This window comes from Pleurodeles waltl, chromosome 4_2 (genome assembly GCF_031143425.1).
Source record: "Pleurodeles waltl isolate 20211129_DDA chromosome 4_2, aPleWal1.hap1.20221129, whole genome shotgun sequence".
NCBI classification, from domain to species: domain Eukaryota; kingdom Metazoa; phylum Chordata; class Amphibia; order Caudata; family Salamandridae; genus Pleurodeles; species Pleurodeles waltl.
Window position 1 is genome coordinate 211,812,675 of NC_090443.1, and position 12,896 is coordinate 211,825,570.

A 12,896-nucleotide genomic window follows, 5' to 3' on the forward strand; every position below is an offset into this window, starting at 1 on the left:
GTTTGTGTACTTGGGGAGGAGGGCTCACAGACACACTGGGTGAGGACACAGGGCGTGTGAATGGTAGTGGGGGTGGTGACTGCACGTGAGCAGTGTGTGGTGATGGGCGTACTGGTGATGGAGGTAGTGGATGAAGATGTAGTGCATGCAGGTGTGAGTGGAGACGAGACAGGGAGGGAGGAGGACCTGGAGGCAGTTGATGTTGGTGTGCCTGCATGGGGATGGTGCTTGTGTGAGTGCCTGTGGGATGTGTGGTGCTTATATTTACCATGTCCACTCGTGTGTTGATGAGTGTGCATGCTGGTCTGATGGTGTGCTTGGGATGGGCTGAGGTACAGGGGATTGGGTCTGGGTAGAGGAAGTTGGAGGGGGGAGGTTGGACACAGGGACAATGGCTGCCAGCAGTGCTGAGGCCAGAGCCTAAAATGCTCTCTGTTGGGCCGCCACGCCAGAATGAATGCCCTCCAGGTATATATTTGTTTGCTGCAAATGCCTCTCAGCACTCTGGATGGCTTTTAAAATGGTTTATTGCCCAACAGTGAGGGATCTCAGGAGGTCAATAGCCTCCTCACTGAGGGCAGCAGGGCTGACTGGGGCAGGACTTGAGGTGCCTGGGGCAAAGGAGATGCCCACCCTCCTGGGCGAGAGGGCACAGGAAACTCAATGAGGGGCTGCTGGGAGGGTGGTGCTGGTGGGATGGTGGCGGCTGAACCTGTTGATGCGGTGGGCACAGAGGTGCCCGCCACCGCAAGGGAGCTCCCATCAGAGGAGGCGTCGCTGGTGTCTGCTCCTGTCCACGTCGTGGAGCTCCCCTCGCCCTCTGTCCCACTGGTGCCTTCTGACTCCGTTACTTCACTCTCTAGGGCCATGTGGTATGCAGCTCCCTCCTGCTCCGGTGCCACTGCTTCTCCGCCAGATGATGCTAATGCACACAAGGACAAGGTGAGAAAACAAAAAGGGGGGGAAAGACACGAGACACATGGTCAATGTCTGCAACACCACTACAGTTGGCGGACACAACACACAGGGAGCAGCCCTATGCACTAAGCCATGCACTGCCAGGGCAGGGGGAAAGCACATGCCCATGGGGGACTCTGTTGAGAACCATTTCATGCATAGCTGGAACCCATAGGAGCCTGACTAGGTGTAGAGGGCAAATACCACCTTTGGGGTTGTACTGGGAATGAGGCTGCAAATCAATGGATCTATCTTTTGTGCGTCTGGCCTGGCCTACGGGAAGCCACAGCCCACCTCCCCCACCCAGACACCTCGTCAACCACGCAGTCAGCTGAATGAGAATTTACTCACCCCCTTGTGGCTGCTGTGATGCCCTCAAGCGCCCATCCAACTCAGGATGTGCCACCGCCAGGATCCGGTACATCAGGGGGGTCATGGTGCGACGGGCACCCCTTCCACGTTGGGAGGCCATCCCCAGCCGGGCCTCCGCCATCTTCTTGGTCCAGCGGCGCAGGTCCTCCCATCTTTTCCGGCAGTGGGTGCTCCATCTATGGTAGACCCCCAGGGTCTGCACTTCCTTGGCAATGGCACGGCAAATCCCCTTCTTCTGGTGGGCGCTGACCTAGAGGAAAAGTGAAGTTAGAATGGATGTTACTCCCCCGTACATTTCTTCTCACACATTGGCCACAAACCTCCCACCCTGGCCCAGAAATACATACACACACCATCCTCACATGCTGGCCTGACCCCCCGTCTCTTCCATCCACAACCTTCCATACAATCATGTGCCATCCACAATGCACACAGTTTACTCACCAGTTTGTCTGGAGGACCGTACAGTTGCGTGTACTGGGGAGGACCCCATCCACCAGTTTCTCCAACTTCTCCGCAGTGAAGGCAGGGGCTCTTTCCCTAGACACTGTAGCCATTTTCGTTTCCAGACGCAGGTCACAGCAGCACTTGCAGTGTAGGTCCTCTCCTGTTAAAGGTCAGGTATCAAATGAGGGAACTGACAGAAAATGGCGGTCACGTCCGCGGCGGTGTGTACTGTCACCACCGGCTCATCATTGGCTCCTGGAACCCATAGGGCCCAATGATGACCAATGCTGAATTGCGCAGCGGTCTTCGACCGCCTACCGCAACGCTGCACAACGCCAGCGCAGTTCCCTCATTTCCCCCTTGTCCCACCTTACATGTCAGGCAGCTGCCATTTCAGGGGACCACATGGCAGGCCAACTAACTGCGTCACGCCTATTTAGTCCAGGAATATGGACAGACAAAGAAACATAGAAAATATTTAACGATTGTGCTAAACAGCCTTGTGAAACCTATGTGGTGTATGACTCTCTGCTCACTGTTCTCCTCCATAGGGCACGTCCGCTGGGGCAGGTGATGAGATGGCGGCATCCTCCGGTGTACAGACCCCTGGTGGACCTGTGGACAAAGGAAGACAGACACATCATTATCACTTACAGACTTGATTGTGCAACAATCCAGGAACTGTGTGCCCAGTTGGAGCCAGACCCGATGTCAGCTATCCGCCATCCCACAGGAATACCCCCTCTAGTGCAGGTCCTGTGAGAACTCCATTTCCTGGCCAGTGCGTCTTTTCAAACAACAGGAGCCATGGCAACAGGGATGTCACAGCCAATGTTCTCTAACGTGTTGTCCAGAGTGTTATCTGCCCTGCTGAAATGCATGCACAGCTACGTTTTCCCTCAGGTGGAGGATCTGCCCACAGTGAAAGGTGACTTTTATGCCCTGGGACATATCCCCAACATCATTGGTGCCATTGATGGGACGCATGTGGCATTTGTCCCCCCCCCCCACAAGAAAGAACAGGTGTCCAGAAAACGGAAAAGCTACCATTCAATGAATGTGCAGATGGTGTGTTTGGCAGACCAGTACATCTCCCATGTGAATGCCAAGGATCCTGGCTCAGTGCATGACGCTTACAATTTGAGGAATAGCAACATCCCTTATGTGATGGGCCAACTCCAGAGGCACTGGGTGTGGCTAATAGGTGAGCCTAAATTCCCCACACGGTTTCATTTGCTGTCTGGGTATGGGAGAATCCCTAATGTTTGGAGGATGTCTAACAGTTGTCCCTCGATATTTGCAGGGAACTCAGGTTACCCCAACGGGTCATGGCTACTGACCCTAGTGAGGAATCCCAGGACAAGGGCAGAGGAACGCTACAATGAGGCACATGGGCGAACTAGGAGGATAATAGAGCGCACCTTTGGCCTCCTAAAGGCCAGATTCCGGTGCCTCCATCTGACAGTTGGATCCCTATACTACTCACCGAAGAAGGTGTGCCAGATCATCGTGGCCTGCTGTATGTTGCACAACCTGGGTTTGTGTTGCCAGGTGCCTTTTCTGCAGGAGGATGGGCCTGATGGTGGTTTTGTGGCAGCTGTGGAGCCTTTGGGCAGTGAAGAAGATGAGGCAGAAGAAGATGTAGACAACGGAAACAACATCATCATGCAATACTTCCAGTGAGACACAGGTAAGAGGATGGAACTGCTTACCACATCTCACACTATTGTTGGACCTAGCATAAATCTGCCTTTTTACCTATGTGTATGGACCCTGACTTGTCACTTTGGCTCTTCATTTCACAGATCTGGGTCCCACTTTGTGCCCTCTGCTATGTTTACTGCTGGCCTACAACTGTGTAACATTGGTATGTGAACAAGTACATTGACACTGCTATATTTCAGAGAGGTTGCAATTACACATTTGTGAAAGCACAGACTGACTCCAGATTGTTTTGTGATTCTAGGTTGTTTATTTCGTTGCTAATAAGCGGAAAGGGTGTGAAATGGGCTGGGGTGATGGTAGAGGAATGTCCATGGTAGTGTCCAGTCTCTTGGTCTCACAGGTGCATTGTCCAATGGGGCATAGGAAGGGGAGCAATGGCAGTTTAAGGTGGACAGGGTGACAAAGTGGGACAGAAAGGTGACATTCAGGAGGGTCTTATTTCCTGGCAGTGGTCCTGGCAATGTTCTCTGTCTTGTTCCTGGATCTCAGTGACTGTTTGCGGGGTGGTTCTCCTTCTGCAGGGGGTGGGGTGCTGGTGGCCTGTTGGTCCTGTGGCGGTGCCTCCTGTCCACTAGTGCCAGCAGAGGTGGAGAGCTGTTCATCATCCAGGCTAGTGTCAGGGGCCCGTTTGTGTGCCACTGTGTCCCTCATGGTGTTGACAAGGTCTGCCAGCACCCCTGCAGTGGAGATCAGGGTGGTGTTAATGGACTTCAAGTCCTCCCTGATCCCAAGGTAGTGTTCCTCCTGCAGCCGTTGAGTCTCCTGAAACTTGGCCAGTACCGTGCCCATGGTCTACTGGGAATGGTGGTATGCTCCCATGATGTTGGAGAGTGCCTCGTGGAGTGTCAGTTCGCTGGGCCTGTCCTCCCCCTGTCGCACACCAGTCCTCCCAGCTTCCCTGTTATCCTGTGCCTCTGTCCCCTTAACTGTGTGCCCACTTCCACTGTCTGCAGGTCCCTGATTTTCTTGGGTTGGTGGGTTTGCCTGGGTTCCCTGTAGTGGTGGACACACTGCTGATTGACGTGTCCTGGGGACAGAGGGATGGGCCAGCTAGGAGGGTGCTGTGGTGGTGGTTCCTGAGGGGGGAGGTTCTGTGGTGGCTTGTGACAGTGGCAGGGGAACAGACTGTCCAGAGGTCCCTGATGGGCCGGGCTGGTCATCTTGATCCAGGCGTGCAGAGCTGCTGTCATCATTGTGGGCCTCTTTGTGGGGGGGGACTGGATATGGCTGGCACCTCCTGTCCGGTGACATTGGGTATGGGTCCTGTTGGGGTGTAAATGCATAGTTTTAGTATCTGTGTGTGCCATCTTGTGCATTGGGTGAGGTACCCTCTACTCCTGTGCTTGAATCATTGTGTTTGCCCTTTTGTGATACTTGGTTTGGGGTCTGTGTGGGTATATGTACTGGACATGCTTTGTTGATGGTGGTCCATGCATAGGTGTTGCATGCAGGGCCTTGGTATTGGGATGTGTGAGTTGTGAGAGTGGGACATATGTGAGGTGTTGGAGTGATGGGGGTGAGGGTGGGGGTATGTGTTGGCATACAGGTATGGTGCGGGGGATATAGTAGTAAAGATTTGACTTACCAGAGTCCAGTCCTCCTACTACTCCTGCCAGGCCCTCAGGATGCAGTATTGCCAAGGCTTGCTCCTCCCACGTTGTTAGTTGTGGGGGAGGAGGTGGGGGTCTACTGCCAGTCCTCTGTACAGCAATCTGGTGTCTAGATACCACTGAACGCACCTTCCCCCGTAGGTCGTTCCACCTCTTCCTGATGTCATCCCTTGTTCTTGGATGCTGTCCCACTGCGTTGACCCTGTCGACGATTCTTCGCCATAGCTCCATCTTCCTAGCAATGGAGGTGTGCTGCACCTGTGATCCAAAAAGCTGGTGCTCTACCCGGATGATTTCCTCCATCATGACCCTGAGCTCCTCTTCTGAAAACCTGGGGTGTCTTTGAGGTGCCATGGGGTTGTGTGATTGATGTGTGAGGTGCTGTTTATTGTGCTGTGTGAAGTGTTGTGTTGGTGTGTGTTGTTTGAGGTGCGTGTATGTTGTATGAGTGATGGTGTTGTGTGCCTGTGGATGCTGGTGTTGTGTTTGCTATTCTCTCTCTCTCTGCTTTTTGAAAAAATGTCGTAAGGAGTTATGGGTAATGTGGGTGTGTGTTTTATAGTGGTGTGACGGTGTGGTGTGTGTGTGTGTATTTTGAATTGTCCAATCTGGTTGTGTTTTGTAAATGTGTGTGTATTTTGAGCGCGGCGGTGTGTACCACCAATGGATTACCGCGGTTGTAAGTCTGCTGCGTTGATTTGAGGGTTGTGATAGTGTGGGCGTATTCTTGTTGGCGTGACGGTGTAGGGTTTGGTATCGCCAGTTTATCACTGACCTTTGGTGTTGCCGACTTGTTTGGGTGTCTGTATTGTGGCGGATTCCGAAATGTGGGTCATAATGCCTGTAGCGGAATTCCGCCACCGCAACGGTATGTTGGCTGTCTTCAGCACTGCGGAAAGCGGGATTTACCGCCAGGGTTGTAATGAGGGCCTGAGTATTTTCTTTCATATGTGAAAGTACTAAGTATGACTACAGTGGTATTGCATGAGTTTTGCTTGTCTCCTAGATAAGCCTTGGCTGCTAATCCACAGCTACCTCTAGAGAGCCTGACTTCTATACACTGACTACACTACACTAATCAGGGATACCTGGACCTGCCTTTTACTTACATAGCCTCCTGCCCTATGGATTACCTAGGGCTTACCTTAGGGGTGACTTTTATAAGTAGAAAAAATGGAGAGTAAGGCTTGGCAATTAATTTCAAATGAAAGGTCGAAGTGGCAGTGAATCTGCACACACAGACTTGGCAATGACAGGCCTGAGACATGGTTAATGGGCTACTTATGTGGGGGGCACAATCAATGCTGAAACAATGGTGAAAGTACAGCCCTATTCAGTGTGGTGTTGATTTCCCTCAGCACCTCTGTTACGGTGTGCATGTTGTTGTTGTGGGCATCCATTTTGGCTATCATGACCCATCTGTGGCTGCTTAATGTCCTGGAATTCAGACAACACCTGGCCAAACATGCCTTGGGACTCTTCATAGACCCCTACTGTAGGAGGCTGGCCTGGCTTATAGTGGGTACCTAGTGGTACCTACACTTTGTGCCCGGTCCAGTTATTCCTTATTAGTAGATTAGAGGTGTTCTAGCAGCTTAGGCTGATAGAGGTAGATATAGCAGAGCAGCTTAGGCTGAACTAGGAGACATGCAAAGCTCCTACTATACCACTTATAACACTTAGCACTATATCATAAGAAAGCACAGTACTCTGAGTTACTAAAAAGAAAGGTACTTTATTTTAGTGACAATATGCCAAAAGTATCTCAGAGGATATACTCCCTTAGGAGGTAAGTAATATACACAAAATATACACACAAACCAAAATCGCGTAAGTAAACAATTCGAAAAGTAGTGCAAACACTGTAGAACACAATAGAGTGCAATAGGAGACAATAGGCCTAGGGGCAACACAAACCATATACTCCAAAAGTGGAATGCGAACCACGAATGGACCCCAGACCTAGTGTTAGTGTGTAGAGGGTCGCTGGGAGTGTAAGAAAACACTAAGGGTGTCCAAGATACCCCACCCCAAGACCCTGAAAAGTAGGAGTAAAGTTATCCTACTACCCCAGAAAGACAGTAAAGTCGAGATCGGGGATCCTGCAAAGACAACAACTGACTGCAAGGCACTGAAGACGGATTCCTGGACCTGAGGACCCGTAAAGGAAGGGGACCAAGTCCAAGAGTCACGCAAGTGTCCGGGGGGGCAGGAGCCCACTAAACCCCGGATGAAGCTGCAAAAGGGCTGATTCCGGGTGGAAGAAGCCGGAGATTCTGCAACAACGGAAGGTGCCAGGAACTTTTCCTTTGGTCAGAAGATGTCCCACGGCGTGCTGGAGGATGCAGAGTTGTTTCCATGCAGAAAGACCGCAAACAAGCCTTGCTAGCTGCAAGAGTCGCAGTTGAAGGTTTTGGGTGCTGCCAGGGCCCAGGAAGGACCAGGAGGTTTCCCCTTGGAGGAGGAGACAGAGGGGGTGCTCAGCAACACAGAGAGCACACGCAGAAGCAGGCAGCACCCTCAGAAGCACCTGAACAGGCGTTCAGAAGATCTGAGCACGACGGTCGACTCAGCACAACAAAAGGGAGACCCACAAAGTCGGAGTCCAACTCAGCGAGTTGGGTAATGCAGGACAGAGTGCTGGGGACCTGGGCTAGGCTGTGCACAAAGGAAGTCTTGCAAAAAGTGCACAGAAGCCCTAGCAGCTTGAATTCACGCAGTACACAGGATTACTGTCTGGCATGGGGAGGCACAGACTTACCACCACCAAATTTGGACAGAAGGGCCGCTGGACTGTCTGGGACACTTGGGCCCGCTCCTGTGTTCCAGGGACCACATTCGTCAGGATGAGAGGGGACCCAGAGGACCGGTGATGCAGAAGTTTGGTGCCTGAGTTGGCAGGGGGAAGATTCCGTCAACCCACGGGAGATTTCTTCTTGCCTTGCAGTCCAGGCTGAAGGCAGACAGCCCTCAGAGCATGCACCACCAGGAAACAATCGAGAAAGGCGGCAGGATGAGGTGCTACCATGTTGCTGGTAGTCTTCGTGCTACTTTGTTGCGGTTTTGCAGGCGTCCTGGAGCAGTCAGCGGTCGATCCTTGGCAGAAGTCAAAGAGGGAAGTGCAGAGGAATTCTGGTGAGCTCTTGCATTCGTTATCTGGTGAGCTGCCCACAGGAGAGACCCTAAATAGCCCTTAGAGGAGGATTGGCTACAGAGAAGGGTAAGCACCTATCAGGAGGGGTCTCTGACGTCACCTGATGGCACTGGCCACTCAGAGCCCTGATTTTCTTGGGTTGGTGGCAGGATGGCAGAGGTCTGGGACACACTGGAGGAGCTCTGGGCACCTCCCCTGGGAGTTGCTGGTTAGGGGAGTGGCCACTCTCCTTTCCTTTCTCCAGTTTCGCCAGAGCAGGGTTGGGGGGATCCCTGAACCGGTGTAGACTGGCTTATGCAAGGAGGGCACCATCTGTGCCCTTTAAAGCATTTCCAGAGGCCAGGGGAGGTCACTCCTCCCAAGCCCTTCACACCTATTTCCAAAGGGAGAGGGTGTAACACCCTCTCTCAGAGGAAATCCTTTGTTCCGCTTTCCTGGGACTGGGCTTCCCAGGCCCCAGGGTATCAGAAACCCATCTGAGGGTTAGCAGCTGCGGTAGCTTCATAGAAAACCCCGGGAAGTTAGTTTGGCGGTACCAGGGCTCTGCGCTGGAGACCCGGGGATGCATGGAATTGTCCCCCCAATACCAGTTGGGAGGTGACAATTCAATGATCCTGGACATGTTACATGGCCATGTTCGGAGTTACCATTGTGACGCTACATATAGGTGTTGTCCTATATGTAGTGCATGCGTGTAATGGTGTCCCCGTACTCACAAAGTCCGGGGAATTTGCCCTGAACAATGTGGGAGCACCTTGGCTAGTGCCAGGGTGCCCACGCACTAAGTAACTTTGCACCTAACCTTCACTAAGTGAGGGTTAGACATATAGGTGACTTATTAGTTACTTAAGTGCTGTGTAAAATGGCTGTGAAATAACGTGCAGTGGCAGTCCTGTGTAAGAATTGTCTGAGCTCCCTATGGGTGGCAAGAGAAATGCTGCAGCCCATAGGGATCTCCTGGAACCCCAATACCCTGGGTACCTAGGTACCATATACTAGGGAATTAGAAGGGTGTTCCAGTGTGCCAATAAGAATTGGTAAAATTAGTCATTATTTGTAGTGACAAATTTAAAAAGCAGAGAGAGCATAAACATGGAGGTCCTGATTAGCAAAGCCTCCGTGATACAGTTAGGCACCACACAGGGAACACATATAGGGCATACTTTATGAGCACTGGGGTCCTGGCTAGCAGGATCTCAGTGACACAGGCAAAAACAAACATACATACAGTAAAAATGGGGGTAACATGCCAGGCAAGATGGTACTTTCCTACACCTACGACATGGCTGATGATGTCCTGGCCAACAGAAGCTCCAGTGGCCTCACTAGGCTGGCCAAAAGCATCACTCCCACGCACCCTACCCCCACAAGCCTGTGCCCTTGGCATGGGGTTGTAGGAAAGTACCATCTTCCTTGGCATGTTACCCCCATTTGTACCTGTATGTCAGTATGTTTTTGCCTGTCTCACTGGGATCCTGCTGGTCAGGACCCCAGTGCTCATAGTTTATTGCCTAATGTGTGTGTCTGTATAGTGCTTGACTGTGTCACTGAGGCTCTGCTAATAAGAACCTTAGTGCTTATGCTCTCTCTGCTTTTAAATTTGTCACTGTAGGCTAGTGACTTCATTTACCAATTTCGATTGGCACACTGGACCCACCTTATAAGTCCCTAGTATATGGTGTCGTGTTGGCTCTCATTATCCTAAATGAGACTACTGGATTTCTAGGTGGCAGAGTCGTTCCTGGTGTGGGGGACTAAGTCTGACCCGCTAAGATTGACCCTTGTCACCTTCAATCCGGTTTTGCTCCGGCTAACTAGCAGTGCCTCATCTCTCCCAAGGGGAAGGGATGATTTGGCAGCTGAGCGCATGACATCTCAGAACTTCTCAGGGAAGTCGTGGCGACTCAGGTTCCAACCAGCTCTCTCATTTACAGTATGATCTCATATGCAAATGACAGAAACAGTTTAAGTTTTATAGATTGTTTTATTAAAACAACTGTATTCTAGATAATAAGGCGTGAGCCGCAATAACCAGAACCAAACAACACAGTAGGATTAAAATAGTAACCAAGAGAGTGAAACATAGGAATAACGCTATAGTGTTAACAAATTACGTTCTCTCTAATTTTGTTCTATTTTGAGCACAGCATGTTAAGCTTTAAGCTTGCCTTTCAGATTCCCTGGGAAGACATCAACCCTCATACCTGAGCAAAGGCCTGTGATCTGGATCAGCATCTGCAACAGGGCAGTCAGTGTATAGTTGTGGTTCACTGGTCGGAATCTCCCTCTTGCATGTATTAGCACAAGTAAGTGTTTTTATAACTAACATGTCGATGTGGTAACAAAACGTCCTACGCAAGAATGTGTATCGTCTACAACCCAAAGACTAAACTCCTACCACGTCTATCTGCAATGTACCAGACTGTACCCTTGACTGAAGCACAGCGTAAGCGAGAATGTGTTATTAAAAACTCCGATGCTGAAGTAGGCTAAACAGTGTGATATAAAGAATAAACCAAGACCGTAGAACTGGTTATTTAAAAATAACAGTACGAAGCTGAATAAAATGCATCTAGAGCAAAGCGCACAAAGGCCTAACGCCTGAAGCAAGCGTGCAAAAGCTACATAAAAATGGCTACACTACACCCTCCCCTTGTCGGTAGAAAGTGGTTCTAATCAAAGCATAATAAAAAATGCCCTAGAATATTTAAAAAAACATATTTCGACAAGTCCAGAGGACATCAAAGCCCAAAATTCTAATTTAAAGCATGTGACTTGAACAATGTCAATTTTGAAGGAATCCAATTCAAACGGAAGTCACGGAAAGCAGGATAATCTCCACTTCGGCAGATGACAAGACCGGAAAATCCACGCCAAACACCATCATGGAGCAGGTGTGTTCCAAAGCCCCAGAACCATCCAAGGCGGCATCCCGTGCAGGGCCCATGAACGAGTTAGTATCATCTTCCTCCAGGAAGTGTATCTCGTAAACTGCCTCACGAAGCAAACGCAGCCGCAGTACGCATGTCTGGGAATGAGCCCTGACCGGGAACATCAACAGATCAGCATCAACCACTGGCGGACGCTGCAGTGAGAGACAGAGAGCCAGTGCATGTTCAAAGGAGCACCAAAGGCACCGAAACACGGGTTGCACACAATCCAAAACTGGCCTGAATGACAGGGACTAGTCACGCTCCAAATGTCCCAGGAGTGTTGCTCCAAAATGCTGCATCATGCGTTCACGGCACAGCTGTACCGATGGGAGCGTCCACATTCGCTCTTGTTGCAGCGGGACAGCCATTGCAACAAGCAAAACACCAGCCAATAAAGCCAAAGTTATCGGAAAACCACCAAAAATGCTTCCGAAAATAGAATGAATAGCCGAAGGTATCAAACCAAATATGTTAGAGAAGGTATGAGCAAAACCAACACCAACGGCTTTGAAAAAATGTGCTAGTCCAGCAGTGCTGGACGCATTAAATATACATCCCACGAGTTCACCAAAGTGGCTCTGAAAGTTAGTATTTAATAGGGACTGTATTTCTGCTGATGACCTTGCCACTTGAAGTGCGTAGGTCTTGCTTGCAGATGTAAGAGCCACATGCTTTTGAAACAATAGAGCCTTTAGTCGACTCAACTTGTCGAAATTCACCTCGGAAGTAGCAATGTGAGGCCAGATATCAGCCACCTCCCTTAATTTAGTGGGGGTAAATAACACATTTCCGCAGCAAGTAACGACCTTGGTGACCAAAACGACGTAAACTATTCCGGCACGCATGCCACAACAGTCTTCACTGTTAAGGAGGACGTAGCTGCCGTTTGAAAGCACCTGGAACGTGTTTTTAATCACGGGGACTGGAACTCCCTTTATATAGCAAGCCAAATTTGCAACCGAGGCATTACACGCCCCATGCAAGGACAGCTGCTTGCAAACCATCGAATGGCTGACAGAAGTTTCGCATTCACTACCCCTAAGAAAAACCTCTCTTGCCATTAAGACATCTGTATATAAAGGGAAGCTCCCACACCTCATGTATATAACTGTCTCCTAACCTTTCATATCTGCCCACCGGAACGTGTTTCAAACAAGAAGTGAACTGCAATGTGGAAATGGGCAGATTAATAACCCCGTGTATTAACCATTCAGCTGAGGGAATCTCGGCCATGGTAAAAGGCAACCTTTCCAACTTTTCAATATTCAACATGACATATGTCGCTTCCTTTTTCGCCATCAGCTGTTGTTGACGTATCAAATTAAAGGAAAAAAAATATCTCCCTGGCCCTGATGTGCTGCCACGGAACGCGACCCGCCTTCAGCGTCTGAAGTGTCCAACCCAACTGCATAATGGACCGCGTTTGACTCTGTCCATGATATAAGGAAGACATATCTGATCTAATAATGTCTAAAGCAGAGGAAACAATGTTATCAATCTTATATATACGGTCAGACAGGGTGTGTATTCCATTATCCACTACAGATAATGCTTGTTTCAAATTTTTCTGATCTATCTGCCTTAACCGGCCGCAGCCTCCTGTTGGGAAAGTTTCCATATCTCATTGTATACAAAAACCGTTTTCTCCGGGGCGCTCTGGGTCCTGACAAAAAGTCTTGCAAGTCGGTGTAATTAGAC

The 12,896-nt window shown here is 50.2% G+C and overlaps 1 long non-coding RNA gene across 1 annotated transcript in view; it reads left to right on the plus strand.

Annotated features, from left to right (window-relative positions):
* The window catches only part of LOC138294116 (uncharacterized), a 237,243-nt gene that overhangs the window by 178,495 nt on the left and 45,852 nt on the right, over positions 1-12,896 (plus strand). The window contains exon 3 of the long non-coding RNA XR_011203199.1: positions 10,441-10,571. This is a non-coding gene — a long non-coding RNA (uncharacterized lncRNA). The remainder of the gene's footprint in view (positions 1-10,440; positions 10,572-12,896) is intronic.